This window comes from Dendrobates tinctorius, unplaced genomic scaffold (genome assembly GCF_039654945.1).
Source record: "Dendrobates tinctorius isolate UK_male_01 unplaced genomic scaffold, ASM3965494v1 ptg000016l, whole genome shotgun sequence".
NCBI lineage: Eukaryota > Metazoa > Chordata > Amphibia > Anura > Dendrobatidae > Dendrobates > Dendrobates tinctorius.
In genome coordinates this window covers 41238548-41254040 of record NW_027361684.1, presented here as the reverse complement: position 1 = coordinate 41254040, position 15493 = coordinate 41238548, and the positions used below count along the sequence as shown (strand labels likewise).

At 42.4% G+C, this 15493-nt stretch overlaps 1 protein-coding gene across 1 annotated transcript in view; it reads right to left on the bottom strand.

Moving 5' to 3' along the window:
- The window catches only part of LOC141080484 (uncharacterized), a 154434-nt gene that overhangs the window by 74207 nt on the left and 64734 nt on the right, over window positions 1–15493 (bottom strand). The gene's annotated exons all lie outside the window — the stretch shown is intronic.

The window sequence follows — 15493 nt, the reverse complement described above, 5'->3', positions numbered from 1 at the left end:
CTACTGAACAATGGAAAATATTCAGAAGTAATTCTCAGTAGGTTCATATCAATGTGTCTTTTTTGATTCTTCTGCAGTTTTTTTTCTTATTTACTTTTGATATGTTGTATATTTTTTTATCAAGTAAATATATCCCCTTATATGTGACCAACATGTGGTGTAAACCAAACACTAGGCTCCTGCCCGCCTAACATTAATGAAACCCCTAAATATACAACTTGGTAAAATATTAACACGACTGGCTGGGGACTGTTCCTGGTGTTGCACCTCATCCTAGTGAATGATATGAGCCATCATTTTCAAATAACTTTATTGAAATTTCAAAAATAACAGTAATATTTTGCAATAATGTTTAAATGTAGAGGTTACAATTATACGTATGACAAAGGGAAAGGAAGGATAAGGGATTCGGAATGGGTTTTAAGTTGCTTTATTAAGACGTACAAGGGGCAAAACAGAAGGAGGGGAGGGAAGGGTAAATATAACAGTAATATTATATATAAAGAAAAAGTTGAGATACAAATCTAACTATATCTAATAGTGTCGTGTCTCTTCATTATGATTGGGATTGAACAAACCCCATAAAGAAGAGACATGACAATAACTAACAGTATTGTGCCTTTAGATGTTTTTAGGGGTTGAATAAACCCCTAATAGTAATAGGACAAGCATACATTCACCTGTTGTGAGTTCATTTTCCCCTTCATCACTGAGGTCTGGGGAACTCCCTATTCTGGTAAAGGAAGGTAATGAGCCTGATTATCAGGCACCTGAGTCTAATGAGGATGACTGGCTGAGTGGAGTCACTGACTGGATATAAGGCTGCCGACGCCCTTCTGCCCTGCGGGTGATTTTTCTGTGGACTTCTAGGACACCAGTCTGATTCCTGCTTCCCTAAAGCTAAGTTTCTGCTTTGCCTGTTTGCATTTATGTTTTGTGTTTGTTTTCCTTGCTTTTCTGGATTCTGCCATTCCCTGCTGGGATGAGCTGAATCTCCTTTTGCCGGTTGCTCTGTCTTCAGAATATTCCTGAGTACTGACATAGCTTTTTTGAAGCCTAGCGTCTTCAGGGCCTTTTTCACTGTCAGTCTGTTGGCTCTTATTTTCATAGGGTTTTTCACGGATTGCAGACAGCAGCCTTCCTGTCCTTTCCTATCTAGGTAGTTTTGGGCCCCGTCTTTGCTCAGTCTATCTTTCTGTCTGTGTTAGTGTTTTCATCTTGCTTCACTGTCATTATATGTTGGGGGCTGCCTATTGCTTTGGGGTCTGCTCTGGGGCAGTTTAGATTTCCCCTTTCTTTCTTTAGGCCTATTTAATTCTCCGGCTGTGATCGAGGGGTCTAGGGCATCGTAGGAACCCCCCACGGCTACTGTTACTTGTTGTGATAGGATCAGGGGTCTGCAATCCGATAGCTGCCAACCTCTCAGGTTTTCTGGACTTAGCTAGCATTTTTGTTCTTGCCTCCTACGGTGACTCAATCATAACAGAATCACCCGCCATACCGCAGATCCTAGAGTACTCAATAGCAGGAAAGAATTGTGTTTAAAAAAAAAAAAAAAAAAGAGTGTGTATATTCTTTCCTCTATATCTCTGAGGCCGTAGGGGGAATTTTTTTCTCTCTCAATGGAGATAAAGCAATTGTCTGATCGTGTGGAGCAGCTCGCTGCGGAAGTGCTGGGAATTTCCGCCTACCTTGCTCGTTCGCATGCTGTTGAACCAAAGATCCCTACACCTGATGTATTTTTTGGGGATCGATCTAAATTTTTGAGTTTCAAAAATAATTGTAAATTATTTTTTGCCTTGAAGCCTAACTCGTCAGGGAGCTCCGCGCAGCAGGTTAAAATTGTCATCTCTTTGCTGCGTGGCGATCCCCAGGATTGGGCGTTTTCTTTGAAACCAGATGATCCTATTCTGACTAATGTGAACGCATTCTTTCAAGCTTTGGGGTTGTTGTATGACGAACCTAATGCTATTGATCAGGCTGAAAAGACCTTGTTGGCATTTAACCAGGGTCGAGATTCCGCAGAGTTGTACTGTCAAAAGTTCCGAAAGTGGGCGGTCCTTACTACCTGGAATGATAATGCCTTGGCTGCTCTCTTTCGGAAGGGTTTGTCAGAAGCCGTAAAAGATACTATGGTGGGATTTCCTGTTCCCTCTGGTCTGGACGATTCTATGTCATTAGCCATTCAGGTTGATCGGCATTTACGTGAATGCAGGATTGCACGAGAGGTGTTGCCACCGGTTGAACTGACGTCTGAACCTATGCAATGTGATAGAGTTTTGTCTAAGGCGCAACGTCAGGAGTTCAGAAGGCGTAATAAGCTGTGTTTTTTCTGTAGAGATGCCTCGCATATTATTTCTGTTTGTCCTAAACGAGAGAAACGCTTTGCACACACGTTTTCTGTTGGTGGTGTTCAACCTAAGTTTCTTCTGGCAATTACTCTGATCTGCTCCCTGTCCACATTTTCCGCCAAGGCTTTTGTGGATTCGGGAGCAGCGCTAAACGTAATGGACTTGGATTTTGCTAAACGTTGTGGATTTCCGATGACACCTCTGCAGACGCCTATATCCCTTTGAGGGGGATTGATGCTACTCCTTTGGCTAAAAATAAACCTCAGTTTTGGACCCAGGTGGTTATGCGGGTCGCCCCAGACCATCAAGAAAATTGCAGATTTTTGGTGTTGCATGGTCTGCTTGATGCCGTTGTTCTGGGGTTTCCCTGGTTGCAAATTCATAATCCAGTTTTGGATTGGAAGTCTGTGTCTGTGGTGAGTTGGGGTTGTCGGTGTGCCTTTAGTGAGGCTCCGGTTTTTTCCACCTCTCCTCAGTCGCATGATGTTCCTGACTATTTGGCGGACTTTTATGATGTATTTAGTGAGAATGAGTCTGCGTCCTTGCCTCCTCATAGGAGTTATGACTGTGCAATTGAACTAAGCCCGGGGTGTAAATTTCCCAAGGGTCGGCTCTTCAATTTATCTGTACCCGAGCACGAGGCTATGCGGTCCTATATTAAGGAGGCGTTGGAGAAGGGTCATATTAGACCATCCTCTTCACCCTTAGGTGCCGGGGTTTTTTTTGTGGCCAAAAAGGATGGTTCTTTAAGGCCTTGTATTGATTATCGTGCCCTCAATAAAATTACTATTAAATATCAGTATCCGTTACCCCTGATTTCAGATCTATTCTCTAGAGTTAGAGGTGCTTGCTGGTTTACCAAGCTTGACCTCAGGGGGGCGTATAATCTTATCCGCATTAAGCAGGGGGATGAATGGAAGATGGCGTTTAATACTCCGGAGGGACATTTTGAGTACCTGGTGATGCCTTTTGGGCTCACTAATGCCCCTTCTGTCTTCCAGTGCTTCATGAACGATATTTTCCGAGACTTTGTCGATAAATTTTTGATTATCTATCTGGATGATATTTTGATCTTCTCCAAGGATTGGGATTCTCATGTGGAACATATTCGGACTGTGTTCCGGATCTTGAGGGAGAATTCCCTGTATGTCAAAGGATCGAAATGCCTTTTTGGAGTACAGAGGATTTCATTTTGGGATTTATTTTGTCTCTGTCAACTATTGAAATGGACCCGGCCAAGGTACAAGCCATTTATGATTGGGTTCAGCCCACTTCTTTGAAGGCCCTCCAGAAGTTTTTGGGGTTTGCTAATTTTTATCGGAAATTTATAGCAAAATTTTCTAGTATTGCCAAGCCATTGACTGATCTGACTAAGAAGGGTGCTGATGTGTTGAATTGGTCTCCGGAGGCTGTTGCTTCTTTTCAGGAGCTGAAGCGAAGATTTACCTCCGCCCCGGTTTTGCGGCAACCGGATGTCTCACTCCCGTTCTAGGTAGAGGTGGATGCTTCTGAGATTGGTGCAGGAGCTGTTTTGTCCCAAAAGGATCCTGTAACATCTAAAATGAATCCCTGTGCTTTCTTTTCCCGAAAGTTCTCTCCATCTGAACGTAACTATGATGTGGGGAATCGGGAACTGTTGGCCATGAAATGGGCATTTGAGGAGTGGAGACATTGGTTGGAGGGAGTTAAATATCAAATTGTGGTCCTCACTGACCACAAGAATTTGATTTACCTAGAGTCGGCTAAACGCTTGAACCCTAGACAGGCTAGGTGGGCCTTGTTTTTTACACGTTTTGATTTTGTGGTCTCTTTTCTTCCTGGAACTAAGAATGTCAAGGCAGACGCCCTCTCTAGGAGTTTCTTTGCTGATTCTCCTGTGGTGACCAAGCCTGCTACCATCTTAGGCGAAGGGGTAGTTCTTTCTGCCATCTCGCCCGATTTGAGACTTGCTCTGCAAGAGTTCCAGGAGGACAAACCTGAGCGTTGTCCCAGTGGAAAGTTGTATGTTCCTGACCAGTGGAAGAAGAGAGTGATGTCTGAAGTTCATTGCTCTGCATTGGCTGGTCATCCCAGGTATTTTTGGTACTAGAGATCTGGTGAGTCGCTCTTTTTGGTGGCCCACCTTGTCTCATGATGTCAGGAATTTTATGCAGTCCTGTGGGACTTGCTCCCGGTCTAAATCTTGTTCTCGCTCTAGTGGGTTGTTGATGCCTTTGCCGGTCCCCAGGAGGCCATGGACCCATATTTCAATGGATTTCATCTCTGATATGCCGGTCTCTCAAAGAATGACTGTTATTTGGGTGATTTGTGATAGGTTCTCTAAGATGGTTCATCTTGTACCACTCCCTAAGTTGCCATCTTCCTCTGAGTTGGTGCCCCTGTTTTTGCAAAAGGTGGTTCGCTTGCACGGGATTCCTGAGAACATTGTATCTGACAGAGGAGTTCAGTTTGTGTCTAGATTTTGGAGGACTTTCTGTTCCAAGCTGGGAATTCAGTTGTCCTTCTCCTCTGCTTTTCACCCTCAGACCAATGGGCAGACAGAGAGAACAAACCAGACCTTGGAGTCGTATTTGAGATGTTTTATTTCCGCTGATCAGGATGATTGGGTTTCATTTTTGCCCTTGGCCGAATTTGCTTTAAATAATAGAGCTAGTTCTGCCACTTTGATGTCACCTTTTTTTTGTAACTTTGGGTTTCATCCTCGATTTTCTTCAGGGCAGGTGGAGCCTTCTGCCTGCCCAGGTGTTGACACTGTGGTGGAGAGAATGCACCAGATCTGGGACCAAGTGGTGGATAAGTTATCTCTCTCCCAGGAAAAGGCCCAGCGGTTTTCCAATCGACATAGGACCATTGGTCCCCAGTTTAAGATTGGTGATATGGTGTGGTTATCTTCAAAAAATATTGCTATGAAGGTGGCTTCTCCTAAGTTTAAGCCTAGATTTATTGGACCTTACAAGATTTTGGAGATTATTAATCCGGTCTCTTTTCGTTTGGCTCTTCCTGTCACATTTAAAATCCATAATGTGTTCCATAAGTCCTTGTTGAAGAGGTTTGTTGAACCAGTTGTTCCTGGGGTGGCACCTCCAGACCCTGTATTGGTTGAAGGTAACATGGAATATGAGGTAGAGAAAATACTGGATTCCCGTCTGGCTAGAAGGAGACTCCAGTATTTGGTTAAGTGGAAGGGTTATGGTCAGGAGGATAATTCCTGGGTCTCTGCCTCTGATATTCATGCCAAAAGATTAGTGCGTGCCTTTCATCGGGCTCACCCTGATCGCCCTGGTGGCGTGGTTGAGGGTTCGGTGACCCCTCCTCAAGGAGGAGGTACGGTTGTGAGTTCATTTTCCCCTTCGTCACTGAGGTCTGGGGAACTCCCTATTCTGGTAAAGGAAGGTAATGAGCCTGATTATCAGGCACCTGAGTCTAATGAGGATGACTGGCTGAGTGGAGTCACTGACTGGATATAAGGCTGCCGACGCCCTTCTGCCCTGCGGGTGATTTCTCTGTGGACTTCTAGGACACCAGTCTGATTCCTGCTTCCCTAAAGCTAAGTTTCTGCTTTGCCTGTTTGCATTTATGTTTTGTGTTTGTTTTCCTTGCTTTTCTGGATTCTGCCATTCCCTGCTGGGATGAGCTGAATCTCCTTTTGCCGGTTGCTCTGTCTTCAGAATATTCCTGAGTACTGACATAGCTTTTTTGAAGCCTAGCGTCTTCAGGGCCTTTTTCACTGTCAGTCTGTTGGCTCTTATTTTCATAGGGTTTTTCACGGATTGCAGACAGCAGCCTTCCTGTCCTTTCCTATCTAGGTAGTTTTGGGCCCCATCTTTGCTCAGTCTATCTTTCTGTCTGTGTTAGTGTTTTCATCTTGCTTCACCGTCATTATATGTTGGGGGCTGCCTATTGCTTTGGGGTCTGCTCTGGGGCAGTTTAGATTTCCCCTTTCTTTCTTTAGGCCTATTTAATTCTCCGGCTGTGATCGAGGGGTCTAGGGCATCGTAGGAACCCCCCACGGCTACTGTTAGTTGTTGTGATAGGATCAGGGGTCTGCAATCCGATAGCTGCCAACCTCTCTCGTTTTCTGGACTTAACTAGCATTTTTGTTCTTGCCTCCTACGGTGACTCATTCATAACATTCACCTGTAAAAAAAAAAGTTATTAATATTCCTATAAATAAAACCACTGATATACCAAAATGCTTATAAAGTACAAAGATGCCTCAAAATGATCTATATGTAGACTTGTCATAATTGGCCCGAGTACCCCGGTACCCATAGACCAAAACAGAGGAAAGTTCGGCTTCTTTCTCAAATTATTCTGGTAGAACATGAACCACAGACCATTAAAGTCACTATTATTAAGATAAATATTAATTGTAATCCAAATGATGAGAGACCAGTTCCGACAGACCAATTTAACGAGAACCCCTGGCAGTCTATAGAGTTCATGTATGATGGAGACGAAGATCCTGCGCAGATGGATGGAGAGCGTTGGAAGAAGATACATATGGGACCAATCCGGCCTTTCTAATAAAGTCGCTACCCTCCTCTGGAGTTTGAATATGAATCATCTTGGAGGCGTATTTCAGAAGTAGTGTGGACGATTGGGACCAATTGTATTGTATACCAGCACGGCGAAGTTCCACCGTTATTTGTCGAAAAGACCTACGTTTTGATATGGTAATCTTGGATAAGTCTTTAAAAAAAATTAAATTCTTATATGGTGAAGATAGGAAGATAGATTCAGTAGAGATTCTAAGAAGAGAGTTTCTCACCCATGTAGGGTAAAACGAGACGATGACATCGCTAGATAAATTAGACGGCAAGGAAGAAGGTCTTTGGATTCTATATACTTTTTCAATGGGGTTTTTTTCCTCAGTTCCAGGTATTAGGTGACGCACCATTGAGGAGATATATTCTTTTAGTCGTGATGAATTGATTGACTGCGGGATACCTCTAATTTTTACGTTGTTTTTCCTCTTTACGTCTTCATAGTTGGTCAAACAGCTTCTAAAAGAGGCAATATCTTTCTAAATGTTATTTAAAGAATTCGAGACCTCACGAAGATCAAAAACTTCTTTGGAACACAAAATTTTCGAATTTTCAAGCATAGATTTCACATTTTGAAGGGGAATGTTGGAAATACTGTTGGATTTTTCTTCACTCTCTTTGATAATTTTAATAATATATCTTTAAAAAGTTGCTTAATTTGGCTTCCTGATGTCGGGGCCACAGTGAGAGGGAGATCCCCGCCGGCGGACCGCTGCTGAAAAGGACCCGCTTCCTGTAGTCTCCCGACGTCTGAGGCTGCACAGGTCTTCCATCTCTTCTCCTCCATTCTGCCCACCGATGTCTGGATCACTGTGGAGGGGGATTTCCCGCTGCTCGCCTGCTGCTTTGAAGACCCCATGTCTGAGAACTTCTTGGACCCCGGACTCCTCTCTGCATTGTCGGCCGATGTCCTCACCGCCGAAGGGGATCCTCCACCACCAGGCCCCCGCTGTGAAGAGGCCGCTGCCGAATTAAGTAAAGATCTGCGTTGTCCGCTCCCAGCATGATGGAGGCTTGGGCCCGACAAGTTGCCCAAGCTTCTTGGACCCGTCACATGGTCCCTCCTCACCGGAGCTGCTCTTCTTACTTCTCCTAGTAGACATGTTCTTTCAAGTCCGTGGCCCAGTTCTTCCAAGAAATAGTAATCTTCAGTTAGCTTAAAATAGGGAAAAGCAGGAGCTCCGAGAAACACGACCGCTCTGCTCCCCTGCAAGCCACGCCCCCATGAGCCATCATTGTCCTAGTTGCCAGATCAATATACAGCTGTTTATGGGAAAAATGAACATTTCTAATCCTTTTTAAGAATGATCTCCTTTTTTTGTCTTTCATGCACTGATTTCTTCAGTGATGGCTCTGACTGCAGCCTGTACAACCCTCACAACACTGGTTCTTCCTGCATATACACTATTCTTACTCCATTCTGTCGGCCAAGAACACTTCGAGTGGATATGGAAACCAAAATGGCAGAGCATTGAGATAACAACTGCAGCCAGATGGATCCACCAGCATTAAAGGGAATCTGTCACCCCTTTTTTGAGATATCATATAATGATATCACTCCATTGTGTGTCATATAAGGATTCTCTTAGTACTTTTGCTTCCCCCTGACCCCGCACCTTTCATGCATAAATACCTTTTTTATATTGGTTCAGATGTATGTAAACTGCCATGGTCCGGTCCGCTGGGAGGGGCTTATTCAACTGCCCCCCCCTCCCTGCCTTGCTCTACACAAGAAGAAATGCATAGAGCAAGACAGGGAGGGGGAGCAGGTGAATAAGCCCCATCCGGCGGACCGGACAGCAGCAGTTTACATACATCTGAACTGATATAAAAAAGGTATTTATGCATGAAAGGTGCGGGAACAGGGGGAAGCAAAACTACTAAGAGAATCCTTACGTGACACACAATTGAGTGATATCATTATATGATATCTCAAAAAAGGGGTGAAAGATTCCCTTTAACCCCTTCACCCCCAAGGGTGGTTTGCACGTTCATGACCGGGCCAATTTTTACAATTCTGACCACTGTACCTTTATGAGGTCATAACTCTGGAACACTTCTATGAATCCCGGTGATTCTGACATTGTTTTCTCGTGACATATTGTACTTCATGTTAGTGGTAAAGTTTCATTCAAATAACTTGCGCTTATTTGTGAAAAAAATGGAAATTTGGCAAAAATTTTGAAAATTTCGCAATTTTCCAACTTTGAATTTTTATGCCCTTAAATCACAGAGATACAGCACACAAAAAACTTGATAACTAACATTTCCCACATGTTTACTTTACATCAGCACAATTTTGGAACCAAAATGTTTTTTTGTTAGGAAGTTATAAGGGTTAAAAGTTGACCAGCGATTTCTCATTTTTACAACACCATTTTATTTTTAGGACCACATCACATTTGAAGCCACTTTGAGGGGTCTATATGATAGAAAATACCCAAAAGTGACACCATTCTAAAAACTGCACCCCTTAAGGTGCTCAAAACCACATTCAAGAAGTTTATTAACCCTTTAGGTGCATCACAGGAATTTTTTTGAATATTTAAAAAAAATGAACATCTAACTTTTTTTCACAAAAAAAATACTTCAGGTTCAATTTTTTTTATTTTACCAAGGGTAACAGGAGAAATTGGACTGCAAAAGTTATTGTGCAATTTGTCCTGAGTACGCTGATACCTGATTTGTGGGGGGGAACGACTGTTTCGGCGCATGGCAGAGCTCAGAATGGAAGGAGCGCCGTTTGACTTTTTCAATGCAAAATTGGCTGGAATTCAGATCGGACGCCATGTCACGTTTGGAGAGTCCCTGATGTACCTAAACAGTGGAAACCCCCTACAAGTGACCCCATTTTGGAAACTAGACCCCCCAAGGAACTTATCTAGATATGTGGTGAGAACTTTGAACCCACAAGGGCTTTACAGAAGTTTATAACGTACAGCGGTACAATTAAAAAATCATATTTTTTCCACAAAAATGATCTTTTCACCCCAATTTTTATTTTCCCAAGGGTAACAGGACCCTAAAAGTTATTGTGCAATTTGTCCTGAGTACGCTGATACCCCACATGTGGGGGTAAACCACTATTTGGGCGCATGGCAGAGCTCGGAAGGGAAGCAGCGCCATTTGACGTTTTTGGCTGGAAATGAGATCGGACATCATGTCGCGATTGGAAAACCCCTGATGTACCAAAACAGTGGAAACCCCCCACAAATGACAACATTTTGGAAACTAGACCCCCTAAGGAACTTATCTAGATGTGTGGTGAGAACTTTGAACCCCCAAGGGCTTCACAGAAGTTTATAACATAAAGCCGTACAATTAAAAAATCATATTTTTTCCACAAAAATGATCTTTTCACCCTCAATTCTTATTTTTCCAAGGGTAACAGCACCCTAAAAGTTATTGTGCAATTTGTCCTGAGTACGCTGATACCCCATATGTGGGGGTAAACCACTATTTGGGCGCATGGCAGAGCTCGGAAGGGAAGCAGTGCCATTTGACGTTTTTGGCTGGAATTGAGATCGGACACCATGTCGCGATTGGAAAACCCCTGATGTACCTAAACAGTGGAAACCCCCCACAAATGACACCATTTTGGAAACTAGACCCCCCAAGGAACTTATCTAGATGTGTGGTGAGCACTTTGAACGCCCCAGTGCTTCACAGAAGTTTATAATGCCAGGGCATGAAAATAAAAAAATCGTACTTTTTCCACAAACATGATCAATTATTCCCCAATTTTTTTATTTTCCCAAGGGTAACAGGAGAAATTGAACCCCAAAAGTTGTTGTCCAATTTGTTCTGAGTAAGCTGACACCCCATATGTGGGAGAAAACTACTGTATGGACACACGTCAGGGCTCGGAAGGGAAGTAGTGACGTTTTGGAATGCAGACTTTGATGGAATGGTCTACGGGTGTCATGTTGCCTTTGGAGAGCCCCTAATGTACCAAAACAGTGGAAACACCCACAAATGACCCCATTTTGGAAACGAGAACCCCTAAGGAACTTATCTAGATGTGTGGTGAGCACTTTGAACCCCCAAGGGCTTCAAAGAAGTTTATAATGCCCGGGCATGAAAATAAAAAAATCGTATTTTTTCCACAAACATGATCAATTAGTCCCCAATTTTTTCATTTTCCCAAGGGTAACAGGAGAAATTGGACCCCCAAAAGTTGTTGTCCAATTTGGCCTGAGTACGCTGACACCCCATATGTGGGAGAAAACTACTGTATGGACACACGTCGGGGCTCGGAAGGGAAGCAGTGCCATTTTGGAATGCAGACTTTGATGGAATGGTCTGCGGGTGTCATGTGCGTTTGGAGAGCCTCTGATGTACCTAAACTATTGAAACTCCCGACAAGTGACCCCATTTTGGACACTAGACCCCCCGACGGAACTTATCTAGATGTGTGGTGAGCACTTTGAACCCCCAAGTGCTTCACAGAAGTTTATAACGCTCGGACGTGAAAATAAAAAAATCATTTTTTTCCACAAAAATGATATTTTTGCCCCCAATTTTTTATTTTCCTAAGGGTAACAGGAGAAATTGGACCCCAAAAATTGTTTTGCAATTTGTCCTGAGTAGGCTGATACCCTACATGTGGGGGTAAAACACTGTTTGGGCGCATGGCAGAGCTTGGAAGGGAAGGAGCACCATATGACTTTTTCAACTCAGAATTGGCTGGAATTGAGATCAGACGCAATGTTGCATTTGGAGAGCCCCTGATGTGCCCAAACAGTGGAAACCCCCAATTCTAACTCCAACCCGAACCCCAACACACCCCTAACCCTAATCTCAGCCCTAACCCAAGCCCTAACCCTAGCCCTAACCCTAATGGAAAAATGGAAATAAATACTTTTTTTAATTTTATTATTTTTCCCTAACTAAGGGGGTGATAACGGGGGGGGTTTGATTTACTATTTATGGCGGTTTTTATATTTGGCAGCTGTCGCACGCTAAAAGACGCTTTTTATTGTAAAAATAGTTTTTGCATCACCACATATTGAGAGCTATAATTTTTCCGTATTTTGACCCACCGAGTCATGTGAGGTCTTATTTTTTGCGGGACGAGTTGACGTTTTTATTGGTACCATTTTCGGGCACGTGACATTTTTTGATCGCTTTTTATTCCGATTTTTGGGACGCAGAATGAACAAAAACCATGAATTTCTTTTGGGGGAGTGCGTTTACACCGTTCCGCGTACGGTGAAATTGATAAAGCGGTTTTATTCTTCGGGTCAGTACGGTTACAGCGATACCTCATTTAGGTCGTTTTTTTATGTTTTGTCGGTTTTATGCAATGAAAACTATTTTATATAAAAAATAATTATTTTTGCATCGCTTTATTCTGCGAGCTATAACTTTTTTATTTTTTCGCTGATGATGCTGTGTGGCAGCTCGTTTTTTGCGGGACAAGATGACGTTTTCAGCGGTACCATGGATATTTATATGCGTCTTTTTGATCGCGCGTTATTACACTTTTTGTTTGGCAGTATGATAATAAATCATTATTTTTTGCTTATTTATTTTTATTTTTTAAGGGGTTCGCTAAAGGGGTTAACTAATGGGACAGTTTTATAGGGCGAGTCGTTATGGACGCGGCGATACCTAATATGTGTACTTTTATTGTTTTGGGGTTTTTTTATTTTCAAAAAATGAATTTATTGGGGAATATTTTTTTTTTTTTTTAATAATTTATTTGGCGATTTTTTTAAAATTATTTTTACACTTTTTTTTAATTTTTTTTTTGCTTTATTACATAGTCCCAGGTGGGACATCACTGTCCTGTGACTGATCGCTGATCTGTCACATCACAGATCACTGTGACAGATCAGCAATCTGTTGTTAGTACACATGCCTGACTTCTGCTCCATCCATTCTCTATGGAGCAGCCAAAAAAAGCCAAGCACAGTGCTCCACAGGGAATATTTGGCCATACACATTAGCAGCTCCATTCTAAGAAAATCCGCTGACCTTTTTTCATTTAAATATCAATATCTCCTATATCCGCAGATTGGTTTATGTGAATGGAGGATGATTTGTTTTGTTTTTTACCTGTTGCACCTTACTCATGCTTTATCTTTTCTAACTTTGTGCCAATTATGCATATTAACTATGTAACTGTGTGGCTATTTGCCAAATACAAAATCTCCTAAACTGATGGACATTTTCAGGCTCCATGCTGATTCATTTAAAGGGAATCTGTCACCTACTTTTGGTGGGCTATTAAAACGAGGTCGGTCCAGCCCGGAACACAGCAAAATACTTCCAGGGCTTAGTTAGTAACCGGTGCATGCGCAGTCAGGCTTTTCGGCTTTGCCCACAGTTGGGCAAAGCATACTGCGCGTACACGAGCCAAGAATGGTTAGCGCACGCGCGAAAAATGGTGGACACCTACTGCTATTCCTCAAAAAACTATGGATAGCGGCCAAGGATGGGGAGGCGGCAAAGATCGGGAACACTGCCCATCGGACCGGGCCTACCTTGTTTTAATAGCCCGCCAAAAGTAGGTGACAGATTCCCTTTAACTTCTAATATGTGAAAATAAGCCAACCACGTGATATGTATAGGGCTGGGGAGGGCAATTAATTTTGCCGAAGGGCCACATGAGCGACTGTGACTGTTGTGAAGGGTTGAAGCAACAGACTGAAATTAATTTTTCTCAATATTAACCCCTTTACAAAGAACGACGGACATAGCACATCATGAGCAGGTATCGGTTCCCGCATCATGACCTGCGATGTCTGACATGGAACTGTGTGAAATCACAGTGACAGTTCCGTGTTGACAGCAATCGCTGACTTGGCGGAGATGCAGACTGACCGATCACAGCATAATCATGTGGGAGGAGCTGAAATATCAGAAATTCTCTACATGATTACTGCCGGAGCTCTGCTCATCTGACAGCTGAGCTCCTGCGGTAACTGCCAGGGCAAATGCCTGCACCACCCCTGGCTGATTAACCCTCCAGATTCCATGATTGATGTCGATCATGGTATTTGGAAGGTTGTGAGAGGGAGGGGCGCCCTCTCTCAACCCCATGATGAAATCATAGGGAGCTGATGGTTGTCATGACACCCAGAGGTCAAACAATGACCTCCTGATGTGTCAGGAACGGTGGCCTGTTAGACCCAGCCATAGGCTGAATGTAACGGGCGATCTGCCTTTGAAATATCACAGGACTCGTGCATTGCAGTGCTGGTGCATTGCAATGCATGAGGAAACTGATTAGAGTAATAAAAAAAATTAATGTCCTATAGAGGGACTAAGTAAAAAAAAAGAAAAGTTAAGATTGAAAAAATTATTACAAAAACACAAAATGAAGAACAAAGCATTACACCAATAAATACATATATTTTTATAAAAAACAGAAGGACCCAATCTATAAAACTGTCACACTAGCTAACCCCTACAGTGAACGCTGCAAAAATCTATAGCTTTTCATTATACCGCTGGAAAAAAAATGGAATAAAACATGATAAAAAAAAAATGTAAATTAAAAATGTACTGCTGAAAATGTCATCTTGTCCCTCGAAAAACAAGCCGCCATACAGCTCTGTTAGTGCAAAAGGAAAAAAATTATAGCTCAGAATATAGCGATGCAAAAACAATATTTTTCAATAAAATGGGTTTGATTGTCTAGAAGCGACAAAACAAAAACAATTGATATAAATGTGGTATCTCTGTAACTCTAGTGACATGAAGAATAAAGCTGCCTTATCAACTTTACCACGCGGTGAATGATATATACAAAAAGAAGAAAAAAAAATTGCTAGTTTTTGTTCATTCTGCCTTTTCAAAAACTGTAATAGAATGCGATCAAAAAGTGTTATGTTCCTGAAAATGGTACCCAAAAACATCATTTGCACCTGCAAAATTCAAGTCATAACATGACTTTAATGGCAGAAATATAGGAAAATTATAACTCAACTTTTAGATATGCAAAAAGTTTTTTGTGTGTGAAATGAAAAAAAATGCGTCTTTGATGTGTGTGTGTGACAGCAGTAAAAAAAAAGTCAATCGAATATCGTAATCATACTGACCAAGAGAATCATTGCCTAATCACATATACTGCAAGAAAAATGGTGTAAAAAATAAATAAAATCAGTTGATTTCTTCATTCTGCCTCATCACACATTTATCTTAAGCGCTACACTTAGAAGGAAAACTCCCAGCGGTAGATTCCCTATAATGAGGCATATGCAGGCATTGTGGAAAAGTGGTGTCCATCTTTTTAGGTGTGCATAAAAGTGCGGCCATCACCGGTTTGTGCATCTCTTAAAAGTTGGAATGAATCGCTCGCGAGTTTCATCAGAATCACATATTTTGCAGATTTAGATGGAAGTGCTCAGGGACGGGCACAGGATAAATGTGATCCAAAATGTCACCAATAAAAGTTTCTATTCGGCCTTCAAAAAAAAAAAATCAAATCCTCTCTCAGGTCCTTCATCTGTTAACAAATATAGAGGGTGTCCATATTACTGGCAGCACAAAGGCTATGGAAAAAGAAATCCAGGAAAATCTACGCGCCCAAATCCAAATGGCCACGTCTTCCTTAGCCCCGCATAGTGCGTAATCCGCAGTTAGCAG